Source organism: Abramis brama, assembly GCF_963993115.1.
Source record: "Abramis brama genome assembly, chromosome: 2".
NCBI lineage: Eukaryota > Metazoa > Chordata > Actinopteri > Cypriniformes > Leuciscidae > Abramis > Abramis brama.
This window is the reverse complement of record NC_139964.1, coordinates 20330456-20347971: the sequence shown is the minus strand read 5'-3', so window position 1 is coordinate 20347971 and position 17516 is coordinate 20330456. Positions and strand designations below refer to the sequence as shown.

Below are 17516 nucleotides of genomic sequence, written 5' to 3'. Positions count from 1 at the left end.
CCACTGGCTGGACACCAGTGGATAGACAGCCTACGTCATTTCCGTTTCGCAGCTAATTTCCGTTTTCACCGCTGGATGGACAGCAATTTTATTTACTGTTTTCACCTCTGGATTGACATATATTTATTTTATATTTTCACCTCTGGATAGACAGCATATTTAGTTCTCACCTCTGGATGGACAGTATATTTATTTTATATTTTCACCTCTGGATAGACATATATTTATTTTATATTTTCATCTCTGGATTGACATATATTTATTTTATATTTTCACCTCTGGATAGACATATATTTATTTTATATTTTCACCTCTGGATAGACAGCATATTTAGTTCTCACCTCTGGATGGACAGTATATTTATTTTATATTTTCACCTCTGGATAGACATATATTTATTTTATATTTTCATCTCTGGATTGACATATATTTATTTTATATTTTCACCTCTGGATAGACATATATTTATTTTATATTTTCACCTCTGGATAGACAGCATATTTAGTTATCACCTCTGGATGGACAGTATATTTATTTTATATTTTCACCTCTGGATTGACATATATTTATTTTATATTTTCACCTCTGGATTGACAGCATATTTATTTTCTGTTTTCACCTCTGGATTGACATATATAATTATTTTCTGTTTTCACCACTGGATAGACAGCATTCTTTGCAGGCTTAATTGCACACGCCTTTTCCGTATTGTCATTTTACTTTTATGACTTAAAATATATAATATAAAAGCTGTGTGCAAATTGAAATATGATCTTTATCATATCTCTTTACATAAAACAATTCTCAATAATATACTTAATATTATAACATCAATAATTCATGCAAACTGCATTCACAAGAACCACCTTGAAAATATATATTGTTCAGATCATATCACTATTTTTTGTGACTTAAATTCAGCCTAGATCAATGAACTATAACGTTTTGTCAATACAACAGACTTGTACATGTTAATTGACCACAGTTTTTTGCCTTGCCCATTTGGATATTCAATTCTTATTTTATTTTTTTTGTAAATGTAACCACTTCTGTTTTTAAAATATACGTAGATTCACATGATCAGACAATTTACCAAACAATCCAGATCAAATTAACACTTCATGGTTTTGCAATATTTATTGGAAATTACACAATCTAATTAGAAAAATGAGTCAAATCTGACCATCAGAATGAAGATGCCACAGTCAGGCCCGTAAGGTTGTGGGGGAAGTCCCTATTTCAAGAGAAAATAAAACATGAACAGTTCCAAATAAACTATTGCACACTGTGCACACCACACCTCATTCCTGCCCCCTAAAACTGGCAGTCTGGGCAATGCTCAGGAAATTCAGGGTCTGTATAAAACCCTCGCAGGTCTCCACGTCTTCCGTTTCCACAGTACCACGCCCAGTCTTTGAAAAAACATCTGCAATTTCTGCATTGCACAGCGGGCAGTGATACCGGCTGCAGCACTCTGTGCATTTCTGTATTGGTGGTAGCTCCGTCCCTTTACGCACACTAATGTGATTTGCCTAAAAGAAGAGGGTAGTATTAATAGATTGTTTACGTAATAAGTATAGTGACACATATGAAATACCGGCAGTACCTTATAATTCATAAGAGTTAACAAAAATCCAATTAATAACTTTCCAAAAAAAAAAAAGGAATTGAACAATGTAGGTGAAAAGTTGTGTGTGGTAGATGGACTGTAAAAAATAGTGTGGTAACAAAAACAAAAAAAACTTATATAAATGTTAACATTCTCCTATACAAAATATGTAAAATGGTAAATGGACTGCATTTAGGCTAACTTATATAGCGCTTTCAACAGACCCATGGCCACCAAAGCGCTTTAAACATCATCATAAACATATTAAACATCAGGCATTTACACGTGCATAGGGAAAAGTACTACTTCAACAATAAACAAAAAAACATAGCTAGCTAGCAAACTCTCGTGTGCATAGACAACCTAGCATTTTAGACTATTCTCTGCCAAGACTGTTCTATGAGATCTCGTTAACTGGGTACAATCTTCACACATCCAAGTGAAAAAAAAACGTATTTACAATATTAAATCATACCACTCAAAGAACGATTTAATTGGAAAATCTATTGTAGCAACCTAGCTCTAGAATTGAGGCACACCGGAGTTCACTAATACCTTTAAAAAAACACGACACCGTACCTTGAAAACAAGACGATTTTTTTTTAACTAGCTAGTTTGTGCATTTGAATTCTGACATGACCTATAAATCATCGACAGTTTATTATTTTTTCTTACCGCTGACATCTGCATGGCGCGTCAAAATTGAAAAGTGAATGACGATACGGAAATGACGTCAATTTGAAAAGTGAATGACGATACGGAAATGACGTCTGCTGTCCATCCACTGGTGTCCAGCCACAGGTGTCTAGCAAGAAGTGAGTCTGCGGGGCTGCAGCTGGATGCCTCTCGCCGCTCTTGAGAAGCTGCGCTGGCTAAGTTCTCCGGCTACTCTCAAATCGCTCTCGCGGTACTTTGATGGCACACGTCACAGTCACGTGGTGTCAGCGCTGCATCAAGTCGGACAAATTTTCTAACCGGCATGCACTGCTTCAAGTCAGCCGCCGATCGGTCTGTGCAGAGCTGCATGAAGTCGAACAAGCCTAACATCAAAATTTTAAATATGATCCATCTAGTGAGATCATGAGGGGTGTGACTTTGGGTCCTCTTTAGCTGATTGAAGGATTATCTGCAGAGGCTTAGTCGAGCTGCATGGAATATCACATTGGAGTTTGTCTTGTCATCTGAAGAGTTTCAACAACAGACTGTAGTGGATGATCTTCGTTAGAGTGTCCAATTTTGTCAAGTAGGTCATTCTGTGAGAGAAAAGTGGATTGAATACAACTCTTTCAAGAGTTTTTTTTTTTTTACATAAAAGGAAGAAAGGAGACTATTCTGTAGTTGTCATCTGTTTTAGGATTAAGTGTTTTTTGTTTTTTTTAAGGGACTGTTCGGTATTTATGGAATGGACCACCTGAGGAAAATAGGGGAGGGTCATGTCTTTTTATTCTTTGTTGAGGGGAGGGTCGTCCAACTTTTTTTTAGTCTAGGCGAGTCACCAAACTTTTGTATTCATGAAAACAGCAAAATTTCAAAGTGGCTTGTTTGGTGCATAGTAAAGGTAAAATATAGCAAGGAGACATTTTAATTGTTTATTAATAAAAAAGTGTTTTGACGATGCTGACTCGCAGAGGTGTAAAGTCCAGGTTCAGAAAGTAAAAATCATCTTCAGTATTTTGTTCCAATCACCTGGATTTGTTAATTCAGCAGGAGAGAGAACTAATTAGTGAAATCAGCTGCACAGCAAAAACGTACTCGGTTACCTAATGTAACCTCGGTTCTCTCTAGAAGAGGGAACGAGTATTGCGTAAGTTGCTTACGCATCGGGAAAGTCTTCTTTCTTCGAGATCTGAAGCCAAAAATTATCCTTAATTTTGTATTCATTGTCAACGCAGTGCGGCAGCCGGCAGACCATGGCAGGCTGTATGAGCGTGCTCATTGGCTGCTCAGCGGCAACTGCTTAAGCCTACCAGTGAGCCCTGAGTGATGTCACATCCAATGAGATGTGATGTCTCCACACCCCTCTAACCGTCAAGATGGGTGTGGCCAGTGTGTATATAGGCAGGGCTCACAGGCTGAAATTCTGGTTTTCGTAGTCTGAAGCGCAAAAGCTTGTGGCGCGTCACGGCAGGTTACGCAATACTCGTTCCCTCTTCTAGAGAGAACCGAGGTTACATTAGGTAACCGAGTACGTTCTCTTACGAGAGGTTCTCTCGTATTGCGTAAGTTGCTTACGCATCGGGAACCCCTTGTCAACGCCGTGCGCGCCGAGCATCCAGCACATGAATCCCAGGGAGACCGGGGAAAACATAACGCTGAAAACAGGTGGCCGGTCAGAGAAACGGGCCAACACATGTACAAAGCACTTCACTTCGTAGATAGATAGAGCGGCACAGCCGGTCTATACATATCAATGTAAATAGTGCGGCCGGCAGCGCGGGCCCACACAGTACATAAGCACATATTAGGGAAAGAAATAGAGCGGTTTCACAGTCTATTTGTTGGGAGAATAATCCCAGCGCGACAGAGTGTAGGGCGGGCGGCCAGCGGCGCGGGCCAGCACCAGTACACAAGCGCGTAACGGGGAATAAAGGAACAGAGCGGCACAGCCGGTCTGAGCACAAAATACTCCTTCCCTTGGTGCCATACCAGAAATATCACCAGTATGTGAACGTAGTCTGCGCATAATCGACTGGGCAGAGCATACATGCCACTTATACTGATAATAGTTTAGCCTGCAAGGCAGGAACTTCCAGGTTATAAAACCTCACGAATGTTGATGGGGAGGCCCAGCCCGCTGCCATACAAATATCGTGAATAGAAATTCCGCTGGACCAGGCCCACGAAGAGGCCATGCCTCTAGTGGAGTGGGCTCTGATACCCAAAGGGCACTGCAGGTGTTTGGAGGCGTAAGCTGCTGCAATCGCGTCCACTATCCACCTGGACAGGCTCTGTTTCGAGGCGGCGAGACCCTTGGTGTGTCCGCCAAAAGAAACAAAGAGCTGCTCGGAACGCCTGAAAGCGGCGGAGCGCGTGATGTAAACTCTCAGCGCCCTAACAGAGCATAGGAGGTTATCACTGTCCCCGTTATCGGATGCTGGCAGAGCCGAAAGGGAGATGATTTGTGCCCTAAAGGGGGTTCCAATCGCTTTGGGGATGTAACCGTGTCTCGGTCTGAGAATGACCTTTGAGTCATTTGGTCCGAACTCAAGACATGCAGGGCTAACAGATAGCGCGTGCAAATCCCCCACGCGTTTTACTGAAGACAGAGCTATCAGAAAAACGGTTTTGAGCGAAAGGTACTTTGGATCCACGGATTCAAGTGGCTCAAAGGGAAAAGCCTTCAGGGCCTCCAGGACCAAGGACAGATCCCAGATAGGAACCGAGGGGGCCGCGGGGGATTCATCCGTCTAGCTCCTCTGAGGAAACGGATAATAAGCTCGTTCCTTCCTATTGCCCGGCTGCGCGTCGTCTCAGCGAACGCTGCGATAGCCGCCACATACACTTTGAGCGTGGAAGGGGACCTGCCCTTATCCAACAGCTCCTGTAGGAAGGAGAGCACTCGCGGGACCCCACATGTACGTGGATCGAAGCTCTTGGTAGCGCACCATTTAGAGAACACTGACCATTTAGATGCATAGAGCCATCTCGTGGAGGGAGCTCTAGACTGTGTGATCGTGTTCACAACCCCTTCTGGCAGGTCAACATGTATCCGTTGATTATCCATGCATGCAGAGACCATCGCTCCGGATGGGGATGCCAGATCGATCCACCGGCTTGAGAGAGGAGATCCTTTCTCACCGGGATCGGCCATGGGGGTGAGTGCGACAGCCTCACTAGCTCTGGGTACCAGACTTGGTTCTCCCAACGTGGGGCTATGAGAAGCACTGGGTGGTGCGTTTCCCTGATCCTCGCTATGACCTGTGGTAACAGGGAGATCGGAGGGAAAGCGTACAGCGGGAGGCTGGGCCAGGTTTGGGACAGCGCGTCCTCGCTTTGAGAAAAATATCGGGCAGTGAGCGTTGTCTTTCGACGCAAAGAGGTCGACCTCCGCACGCCGAATAGGCGCCAGAGGAACTGGACTGTATGAGGGTGCAGGGACCATTCTCCCGGGGGAATAATGTCTCTGGACAGTCTGTCTGGGCCGACATTCAAATGGCCCGGCACGTGCACGGCTCTCAGCGAGCGCAACGAGCGGTGAGCCCACACGAGAAGGCGTTCTGTCAGGTTGCACAGGTTCCTGGACCTGACACCGCCCTGTCGGTTCACATAGGACACCACAGACATGTTGTGACATGTCGACCGCTATCATCTCCAAACAATTTATGTGGAGGCGTTTCTCTTGGTCTGACCACAGGCCAAAGACCGGTTTGCCCTCGAAAAGAGCGCCCCAACCTGAGGTGGAAGCGTCCGTCGAGATAACTTTGCGGTGTGAGACGGCTCCCATTGTCACTCCCCGCTGGTACCAGTCGGCCGCTACGCAATAGACCCAGCTGAAGCACTGCTGCAGCTGAAGCCATACAATCCAGCATCCTCTGAAATGTCTTGAGAGGTGCGGTGCTGCCCGGTTGGAAAGACGCAGCCAGGCGTTGAACGCAGCGCGCGCGCCGTGGCGATAGGCGGGCCGTCATTGCCACAGTGTCCAGATCCAAACCCAGGAAGAGGTTGATTGACTGGGCACTAATGAGCTCTTGGTCCAGTTGACCGTGAGCCCCAGGTTTTCCAGGTGGCTGAGAAGCACTGTTCTGTGGGCGATGAGTTCGGCCTCTGACTGTGCTAGAATCAGCCAATCGTCCGGATAGTTCAAAATTCGCATCCCCTGACCTCTCAGGGGAGCGAGAGCCGTGTCCATGCACTTCGTGAATGTACGGGGTGCCAAAGACAGGCCGAACGGCAGGACGGTGTATTGATATACCTGACCGTCAAAGGCGAATCTCAAGAATGGCCTGTGACGGGGTATTATCTGGATCTGAAAGTATGCGTCCTTAGATCGAGAGAGATAAACCAGTCCCTCGGGTGAATTTGCGCGAAGATCTGCCTGGTTGTGAGCATTTTGAACGGTCTTCTCATAAGAGCTTTGTTCAAATATCTCAGATCCAAAATCGGTCTGAGAGCTCCGTCCTTCTTGGGAACGAGGAAATATCGGCTGTAAAAGCCCGACTCGCTCATAGAAGGGGGAACCGGTTCTATAGCCCCTTTGCACAGAAGTGTGGCTATTTCTGCTCGAAGTAGATGTGCTACTTCCCCATTCATTCTCGTCTCGGTACGCGCCCGAAAGCGCGGGGGGCGGCGAGCGAACTGCAGAGTATAGCCTAGTTTTACTGTGCTTAGCACCCATTCTGATGCGCCTGGAAGAGCTTCCCACGCTCTTGCGTGTGCAGCCAGGGGCAGAATGGCCTCCGGGCTCTGATTGCCGCGCATCGTGGGCTCGAGAGCTCGAAAAGGAGGGGCGGGCGCAGCGCGCGCGCTCTCAGTGCTTAGATACGGCGGATCGCACACAGCGATAGCTGGCCGTTTTACACACAGTGTCCCGGTGGCTTTGGACGGGGAACATATAGTGTGAGGCGCGACGCGCGAGGGCGGCGTCGGGGGCGAAATGTTCGTTAGTATGTGTGAGCGCTCGAGGGCGGGCACAGAATTTACATTTAAAACATGACCGGTCGTGAGAGGCCGTGTGACAGAGCGGGCAGTGAGTAGGTGTGGGCACGGTGAGGTGGACACGTGACCTACTTTTAACACTCGAGCGGCTTCTGCCTACTTTATGAGAGTGGGCTCTGTGAGAGACACGGGATTTATAGTGCTTGTGTGCAGGGGTGAACACGGAAACGTGGGCACATTCACTGCATTTGAAACACATACGGCGTGAGCTGTGCAACCGGACATAATGCTCATTTGAGGTTTCTCTGGGTCGCCGTGAGAACGGTGGTTGCGCGCAGGCGAGCGGGTAGATATACCGGTTCGTTGGCTGCGAGGTAAACATCTGCAGTAGCCGTGGCAACGGGGACTGACAGAGCGTGAAGCTTTGACGGTGGTCCAGCCGCAGCGGGACTTAACCGTCTTTTCTTCCCTCGTGTATAGACGCTCATAAATAAACGAGCACCATGTGGTGCGAGTGGTGCGAGAGGCGGGTTCGCTTTCTGTATGTAAGAAAGGCTGGCCGCGAGCTCGGAGAAGCGAACAGTAAAAATTTTTATCTGCCGTGAGAGCTGGGCTCGAACACAGGTCTCTGGTGTTACAGCCTATGATTCTGCCACTGGGCTATAGGGGAGAACACATTAGCTTTTGGCTCCGAGACCGTCCACTTCTGCCATCCCTTGTGAGCGGCGCAGTAGCGCGGCTTGAACAGAGGGAGGGTGTCCATCTCATTCGCCTCATCCCCTGACGCGGCGGCGGCGCGGGCGAGAGCCGGCGGTTGAGCGGCCGGGAGGGGGGGCGGAGAGAGCGAGAGAGAAGCTCGAGGGAGAGGTTCCGGCGAGCTCCTCAGTCATATCAGTCTCCGGTGGTCTCTGCGAGCGGCGCTTCCTATTGCGCGGCCCGGCAGGGACAGGCGGAGCGACAGCTTGGTCGAAAACTTCAAGTCGAGCCCGCAGGGTCGACATTGAAAGTTCTTAGCACTCGGGGAAGCCGCCCGTAGAGAGTGCGGTGGCGGCGTGCTCGCGGCCCAGGCAGAGAGCGCAGAAGAGGTGGCGGTCTCCGTTGCTGAGCGGGGCGCGGCACGAGCCGCAGGAAAAAAACGAGGCGTTTTGACAAAAACGCCTCGTGCTCTTTTAGAACAGTGAGAGATAGTGTGTGTCGCAGGGCGAGCACACACAGCAGTAATAAAAGGATATGTCGCCGGATAGCGTAGCAGGCACGGATGGCTGAAGGCGGCAAAGGCGGCCGGCTTCTTCAGGCGCTGTCCTAGGCTTGCTGGTCGCTGGTTTCGACGGCGGCGGCTCTCAAGATCCAGCGATGCGAACAGCTTCGCTGAAGACAAGAAAATCAGAATTTCAGCCTGTGAGCCCTGCCTATATACACACTGGCCACACCCATCTTGACGGTTAGAGGGGTGTGGAGGGCGCGAAGCGCCCTCATTGGATGTGACATCACTCAGGGCTCACTGGTAGGCTTAAGCAGTTGCCGCTGAGCAGCCAATGAGCACGCTCATACAGCCTGCCATGGTCTGCCGGCTGCCGCACTGCGTTGACAATGAATACAAAATTAAGGATAATTTTTGGCTTCAGATCTCGAAGAAAGAAGACTTTCCCGATGCGTAAGCAACTTACGCAATACGAGAGAACCTCTCGTAAGAGAACTCCAGTGTTAAATTAACTCTCCTGAGAGTTTATATGGCTCCAGACTCAAGAGTGTTAAAGTGTTAAAATATGAGTGTTAAATTAACCCTCAAGAGTGTTAAAGTTAATGAGCTAATTAAGTGATTGAATGATTGATTGAGTGATAATTAACCATTATTGAAGACACCTGATATTAACAAGCAGAATCACTGAAGGAGAAAAATCACACAATGGTGAATAAAAGTGTTTGATTTAGTTGGGCAGTTGACCTTTAAATGTTTAACTTTAGATTTAGTTTGGCTGTTGTATCTGAGTTATAACAGCCAGATGAATGAAGACAAAAGGTGAACAGGTGTTGGTTATATTTAAATATAATCATCATTAGACCTGAATCACTGATCTCTTTTAGAGCATAATCTCTGACTTAAATGTATATTCGTCATTACAGCATCACAGTGATTCTACAGAATAAGATCCACATTTTTCAATATAATTCATATGATTTCTTAAAAGTTGTTCTGATAAAATAAAATAAAAAAGCTTTCAGGCACACACAGACATCAAGAATCAGTGTATGATTCTCACAATGGTGACAAAAATTATATTCAATTAGGAAAAGGAAATTACTAAGACAATTCAGATCATAATTTATTCATACCGCAATGCATGATGGGAGCCATGAATGAGTTTTGATAGGTGGCACCCAGAATGCACTGCAACATGCTTTATTATTGTCACCATTGTTGTGTTTCATATACCGAATGTTGATGTCTGTGAGTATATGAATTATTAAAAAATGAATTTCAAATAGAACCTTAATAAATTTAGTGTTATATATGTATATATATATATACTGACAAAAAAAATCAATGTTGTTTCAAACCATCTTTTTCAACAGTGTTTATTCCTGAAATCATCAATTACAAAAAAAAAATATTTGTCATTTGTCTGTTATTAAAACAGCCATGTTGATCTGCTTTATCAATGCAGAAATGTTCTCCATGCAATTGCTCATAAAGCACTAGTGATGGGTAGGGCTGGGCGATATATCGCACGATATTGTTATGCGCATCTCGTCAGTAAAGCCGGTTCCTTGATTAGTAGTAAATCGCCATCACCTGCTTTCAGATGGAGCGGTGTTAAATTAACACTCCTGGGGCTGGGAGTATATATGAGTCCACACTCAAGAGTGTAAAGTGTTAAAATATGAGTGTTAAAATAACACTCAAGAGTATTAAAGTTAATGAGATAATTAAGTGATTAATTTAGTGATGATTGAGCATTATTGAAGACACCTGATGTTAACAAGCAGAATCACTGAAGGAGAAAATCACAAATTGTAAGTTACCATTAAGGTGATGGGTGTTTGCTTTAGTTGGGCTCTTGACCTCTATCTGTTTACTTTAATTTTCACTGCTGTTTGTCTGCTGTTATTGATTTATAACAGTTAAATGAACAAAGTAAAGTGTGATCTGATAGTGTTGGTTATGTTTTGACATACTGATGCTGTGATCTGAAAAACGAAACTTATTGAAATTCTTTGGTTTAACTGTTAGCAGCAGCTCTGTGATTCTTCAACCTACGATTATCAGTACTTTACTTATAATTCAAAATATTTAATAAACATTGTTCTGATCAAAAGATTTTCAAATGAATTAATTTAGAAACACAGACATCAATAATCAGCCTGTGAATCTCAACAATGGCAACATTCTGAAGCTGCAGATTTGGAGCCTGCATCTACAGTCCCGCACCCAGAGTCCCGCATTCTCAGACCCCTCGTTTTTCGAGACAGCGCCTCCTGCTGTTCCGAAGATCGTATAACACCCTAATCCAAATGCCATTGAAAACAATAGGATGCAATATTATATTACGGTCTCGTTTTATTTAAAGTTATCCAAATAAATATTTGCGTTCCCTGCTTAATGCATGTGCCAAAAAAACTCATTGTGTTCTCTGACTAACAAATTACCCCTTAGTTATTTTTTGAGCGTGGGTGAAATTGAAAGAAAATTACTGATGGAAGTGATACAATTACAGATTGAAGTATCTTCTGAAAAATATTATGCGATATTATATTGCTACAATACTGCTACAATGTTTTTTTTTATTCAAATTCGAATTTTTCTTTCAGTTCAACCTATAATGGTCTAATTAACATTATACCTTGCTAACATTACAAAACCTAACATTGCTAACATTTTTGATATTTTGAATGCAAAGCAAAACTCAAATAAGAATAGACAAAACACCAATAATAAACAATTCTGTACTTTATTTAACGATCACCTAAACATCATCTTGCTGTAAACAGGACAAAGCAAAGAAAAAAGGAAGAAAGACTTGTGTTAGTGACTTTACTTTTCGTCTTTAATTGCATAAAAAAACCTCCTCATTTATAAGTCGCTTTGGATAAAAGCGTCTGCTAAATGAATAAATGTAAAATGTAATGTAAATGCATAATAATTACTTTCTGGTGGGCGAATGCTCCTTCTTTTTTCCTTTTTTTGCAATCACTGTCAAATTCCTCGACTTCACTAAAATAAAAGATGAATGCCATTGTCAAAAATATTGTGTAATAATAAATAATATATTTTTTTGCAAATGCAAATTACAAGCATACCCACAGAGGGCCACAGAGGAACACCTCCTCAGCCTCCTGCCAGGATAATGCCTGCATCTCATATAGGCCATGAATGATGGCCTGTCCATATAAATAAATAAATTAATATATAAAACATTTCAGTCAATACAAATTAAAAGAAGGAACCCAAACAAAAGGCCAAATGACACATTCTAGCTCACATGTTAATATAGACTGGTTAATACATAGTGAAGGCATAGTAAATTTGATTATTAGGCAATTGTATGAGTTGTAAATGGCTGGCAACAACTTCATATCACAGTTAAATTAATACTGATTAATTTTAATACTTACGTTTAATAAAAACTAATTTAAGTAGTCTACATAAATTATATAAAGTAAAATAATTAATATTAACACACTTAATGTATTTAATTGGTCTACTTTATATCAACTAATTTGAATCAAATTTTTACAATGGCTTGTCTACAAAAAGTCCAAGGTTAAAGGCTAACGTTAGCTATCAAAATATTTTCGGCGAAAAAACATAGCCTACATTAACGGCTCAAATTTTGTTACAAACTAAATATTAAATGGACTATTCATATGTTGGTGTATCGATGAGCTATAAAGTAGTTTGATTAAAAAAGAAATCGAATGAGTATGATTCGCTAAATAAAATTGACGATACTCACGTTTCGGCTTAAGGTCTTCAAATGTTTATCCGATCCAATTTGATAGGAGGCGCTGTCTCGAAAAACGAGGGGTCTGAGAATGCGGGACTCTGGGTGCGGGACTGTAGATGCAGGCTCCGAGTCTGCAGCTTCATACTACTCAACAATGGTGACAATAATAAAGCATGTTGCAGTGGCTGCCACCAATCACAACTCATTAATGGCTCCCATCATGCATTGCGGTATGAATAAATTATGATCTGACTTGTCTATGTAATTTACTTTTCCTAATTGAATATTCTGCTCGTCACCATTGTTGAGATGCATAGACTGAATCTTGACGTCTGTGTGTGCCTAAAAGAACTATTTTTTTTTTAAAACAACTTTTAAAAAATCCTTTATATTATATCAGAAATTCTGGATATTTATGCAGATTCACAGTTATGCTGTAACCAAATCGAAGTCAGAAAGAAGGATCTTAATGAGTTCAGTGATCAAGTTCAAATGATGAATGTCATAATATAACCAACACCATCAGATCACTTTTTTTCTTTGTTCATCTGGCAGTTATAACTCAAATACAACAGCCAAACAAAATCTAAAGTTAATAATATAATGGTCAAGAGCCCAACTAAAGCAAACATTTACATTTACATTTAGTCACTTAGCAGACGCTTTTATCCAAAGCGACTTACAAATTAGGACTAGATTAAGCGAGTCATCATGAAGAGGCAAAAACAACAACAACGCAAGAAGTGCTCAAAAATACGAAGTTCAGGCATTATTCAGAGTAGCATAAGCCTGATAAGTGATGTTTCAAAGGGACAGAATTTCATTTATTTATTTATTTTATTTTTTTATGAGGTTAAGTGCTCACGGAATAGATGGGTTTTCAGCCGTCTTTTGAATGTTGTCAGGGATTCTGCATTCCGGATGAGGGTGTGGAGAGCGTTCCACCAGCATGGAACTGTGAATGAGAATGTTCTGGAAAGTGATTTTGTGGCTCTCTGTGATGGAACCACGAGCCGTCGCTCGTTGACCGATCGTAGGCATCTGGTAGGGATGTAGACTCGTAGGAGTGAGTGAAAGTAGGAGGGAGCTGAGCCTGTGATAGATCTGTAAGCAAGCGTCAATGCCTTGAACTTGATGCGAGCAGCGAGTGGTAGCCAGTGCAGAGAGATGAACAGAGGAGTGACGTGGGCCCTCTTGGGCTCGTTGAAGACAAGACGAGCTGCAGCATTCTGGATCATCTGTAGGGGTTTGGTTGAACATGCTGGAAGTCCGGCCAGAAGAGCATTGCAGTAGTCAAGCCTAGAAATGACCAGGGCCTGGACGAGAAGTTGTGTTGCATGCTCAGTTAGGAAAGACCTGATCTTCCTGATGTTGTGCAGTGCAAACCTGCATGATCGAGCTGTCTTTGAAATGTGATCTGTGAAGGTCAGCTGGTTATCAAACGTTACTCCAAGATTTCTGACCGACCTTGATGGGGTGATTGATGATGAATCTATCTGGATAGTGAAGTCGTGCTGTAGAGACGGATTGGCAGGGAGGACGAGAAGCTCAGTCTTTGCCAGGTTGAGCTGCAGGTGATGTTCCTTCATCCATGTGGAGATGTCCGCCAGACAGCTTGAGACCCGTGCAGCTACTGTGGGATCATCTGGTTGAAACGAGAGGAAGAGCTGTGTGTCATCAGCAAAGCAGTGGTAGGAGAAGCCGTGTGCCTGTATGATGTGTCCCAGTGATGTGGTGTAGATGGAGAAGAGGAGGGGACCAAGAACTGAACCCTGGGGAACCCCTGTGGTCAGTTGATGTGCTCTGGATACCTCGCCTCTCCATGCGACCTTGAAGGACCTACCTGTGAGATAGGACTCAAACCAGTGGAGTGAAGTTCCTGTGATGCCCAGTGATGAGAGGCTGGACAGAAGGATTTGATGATTCACAGTGTCGAAGGCAGCAGACAGATCCAGGAGAATGAGGACTGAAGATTTGGAAGCAGCTTTTGCGATCCGTAGGGCTTCTGTGACTGACAGTAATGCAGTCTCAGTTGAATGCCCTTTCTTGAAGCCGGATTGGTTGACATCCAGCTGGTTGTTGAGAGACAGAAAGGATGTTACTTGGTTGAAAACAGCTCTTTCAAGTGTCTTCGCAATGAATGGTAGGAGAGAGATAGGTCTGTAATTCTCTACAAATGATGTGTTTAGTGTTGGTTTTTTAAGAAGTGGAGTAACCCGAGCCTGCTTGAATGCTGTGGGGAAAGTGCCAGTATGGAGGGATGAGTTGATGATGTGTGTGAGTGCTGGGAGAAGTGTGGGAGAGATGGCTTGTAGAAGGTGTGAGGGGATGGGGTCAAGAGGGCAGGTGGTAGGGTGACTGGAGAGGAGAAGTGTAGATACTTCTTCCTCGGTTAGCGAAGAAAAGGAGGACAGAGGGATATTGGCTGTGGAAGGGGTCGGTCTGGGTTCCTGTGTGTGTGGAGCTGAGAACTGACTGCTGATAGCTGTTGTTTTGTTGGTGAAGAAGTTCGCAAAATCGTCAGCAGTTAGGGAGGAGGCGGGTGGTGGTGGAGGTGGACAGAGGAGAGAGTTGAATGTCTTGAAGAGTAATCGTGTGTTGGAGGAGCTGTTGATCTTGTTGTGGAAGTATGAAGATTTTGCAGCATGAACATCAACAGAAAAGGAAGAGAGGAGAGACTGATACATACTCAGGTCAGATGCGTCTTTTGATTTGTTCCATTTCCTCTCCGCTGCCCTGAGTTCGGTCCGGTGTTCACGAAGAACCTCAGACAACCAGGGGTTGGAGGGAGTAGCGCGTGCTGGCCTGGAGGAGAGAGGGCAGATAATGTCTAGAGAAGAGGTTAGAGTGGAGAATAAGGTGTCCGTTGCGGTATTCACATCCAGAGATGAGAATTGTGAGGGTGGGGGAAGAGAAGATGACACGGCAGAGGAGAGATGGGAGGGGGAAAGTGAGCGCAGGTTTCGTCTGAAAGTGACTGGTGGTGGGGGTGGTGGTGCAGGGGTAGAGAGTTGTAGACTGAAAGTAATGAGGAAATGATCTGAAACATGGAGGGGTCTCACCAAAATGTTCTCTGTGGTGCAGTTGCGTGTGTAAACCAGGTCCAGTTGGTTGCCTGATTTGTGAGTACCTGAGGTGATGAGTCGTTTGAGATCGAAAGAGGCTAGGAGAGAGATGAAGTCAGTTGCATGCGGCTTTTCGAGATGGATGTTGAAGTCACCGAAGACTAGAAGTGGGGTGCCGTCTTCAGGGAAAGTGGACAGCAGCACATCCAGCTCATCTACAAAGTTACCCAGCTGACCTGGGGGGCGATAAATGACTACAATATGGATCTTAATGGGAGTTGTAAGTGTAATAGCATGATATTCAAATGAGTTGTTGTTGCATAGAGAAGAGAGCGTGGAGTATTTGCAATTGTTAGAAACGAGAAGCCCTGTACCCCCACCTCTCCCAGACTGGCGAGGGGAGTGAGAGAAGGAGAAATTGCTAGAGAGAGCAGCGGGGGTTGCTGAGTCTTCTGGACGAATCCAGGTCTCAGTCAAGCCCAAGATACTAAGAGTAGAATGAGATGCAAAGGCTGGAATGAAGTCAGCTTTATTGACTGCTGACTGACAATTCCATAGACCCACGGAAAGAGAGAGAGGAGTGTGTGAGGATGAGAGAATGGGACGCAGATTGGCAGTATTGCGCTGCCTTTTGCGCGTGATGAAAGGGCGTTGCCGAGAGATAACAGGAATGTATTGAAAGCTGTTTCGGTCGGGCAATTAAGTGAATAACGCGAAAATGTGCCAAATCGAAACTGCTAGGAGCAAAGGCTTAAGTGCAAATTAGACTGCAATAATAATTTTCACTCGCGGGTGTTGTTTAATGTAGCAACGCGTCTAACTAAAATACAGAATTATGTGAAGTTAAAAATACAAAATAAGCAGAGAATCGAAGATGGCCTTACCTTGACTAAAATGCAGCACTGAAATAACAGGAGAACAGAGTAGTCTAGAAAAACACACTTGCGCGCTCTTGCCGTGCCTCTTGTATGCTGTTCGCTGGTCCTGGAACAATAATCACCATAATGGTAACTTACAATTTGTGATTTTCTCCTTCAGTGATTCTGCTTGTTAACATCAGGTGTCTTCAATAATGTTCAATCATCACTAAATTAATCACTTAATTATCTCATTAACTTCAACACTCTTGAGTGTTCATATACACTCCCAGGAGTGTTAATTTAACACTGGAGTTTTTGCTGTGTACAAAGAGCCGTAGTTAACTGACAAGCTGAGCCATATCGCATTAATTATCGCTGGCGATACGTCCGCGATATTAATGCGATATGGCTCAGCTTGTCAGTTAACTACGGCTCTTTGTAGTAAATGCCGTTCCATCTGAAAGCAGGTGATGGCGATTTACTACTAATCAAGGAACCGGCTTTACTGACGAGATGCGCATAACAATATCGTGATATATCGTGCAGCCCTAGTGATGGGTCGTTCACAAATGAGCCGGATCTAAGAGCTGGCTCGCATATCTAAGCAAACCTGCAAGCTATGAGCCCAGCTGTCAGTATTAATGGAGGGGGCCTAAACGTCTCGTAGATGACACTGCCTGGGTTATTTTGTTATTTTGTTTTGATATTAGTTTTATTTTAAAACAGCCAATCGTAGCCTACCACTCGTGGAATAGGTATTTAAAAGAGAGACAGATTATGGTCTGATATGACTCAGAAATGACATCGGGCAATTGCAACGCAAGATGTTCAGAAGAATGAAAGAGCTAAACTTCTACAAGCTCAATAACATCCACACAAAAAAAAGAAAAAAAAAAGCGATAGTAAGAAAAATAGTCAGTCATAACTTTGCCCATTAATTAGATGTGCAAGGCAAGCAGACATGTTTTTGGGGTGTTATGGACAATTAAAAATGTGAATATTCACGTTGCACAGTTGTGCGGTGGACTTTCACCGAAAAACATATATATTTTTAAAGAGCCGTTTTTGAGTCAAAAGAACCAGCTATTTTCAGTAAGCTGAGTCAAACGAGCCGGCTCACAAAAAATAGCCGGAATGCCCATCACTATAAAGCACCACCTTAATGAAAGTCAAGGGCCAAGAGCCCAACTAAAGCAAACACCGATCTCCATGATGGTGACCTCAAACGAAACATTTTCAATAAGACATCAACATCTAAACCTCTGTTAATTCTCAATAAGATCTTCTGTAGATGTGTGACAGAAATAAAGTCAGTCTGGTTAGTAATAAGTGAAGCTGGTAATGCTGTTTGTGGAGTTGTTTAATCAGATCTTCAGAGAGTTAATGTCTTTTATCTTCAGTTCATCTAAGACTGTGTCTGAAGAAAGTTGTAGTTTGTGTT

The 17516-nt window shown here is 43.8% G+C and overlaps 1 protein-coding gene across 1 annotated transcript in view; it reads left to right on the top strand.

Moving 5' to 3' along the window:
• Positions 1-17516, top strand: part of LOC311077828 (complement C3-like) — a 107294-nt gene that overhangs the window by 61899 nt on the left and 27879 nt on the right. The gene's annotated exons all lie outside the window — the stretch shown is intronic.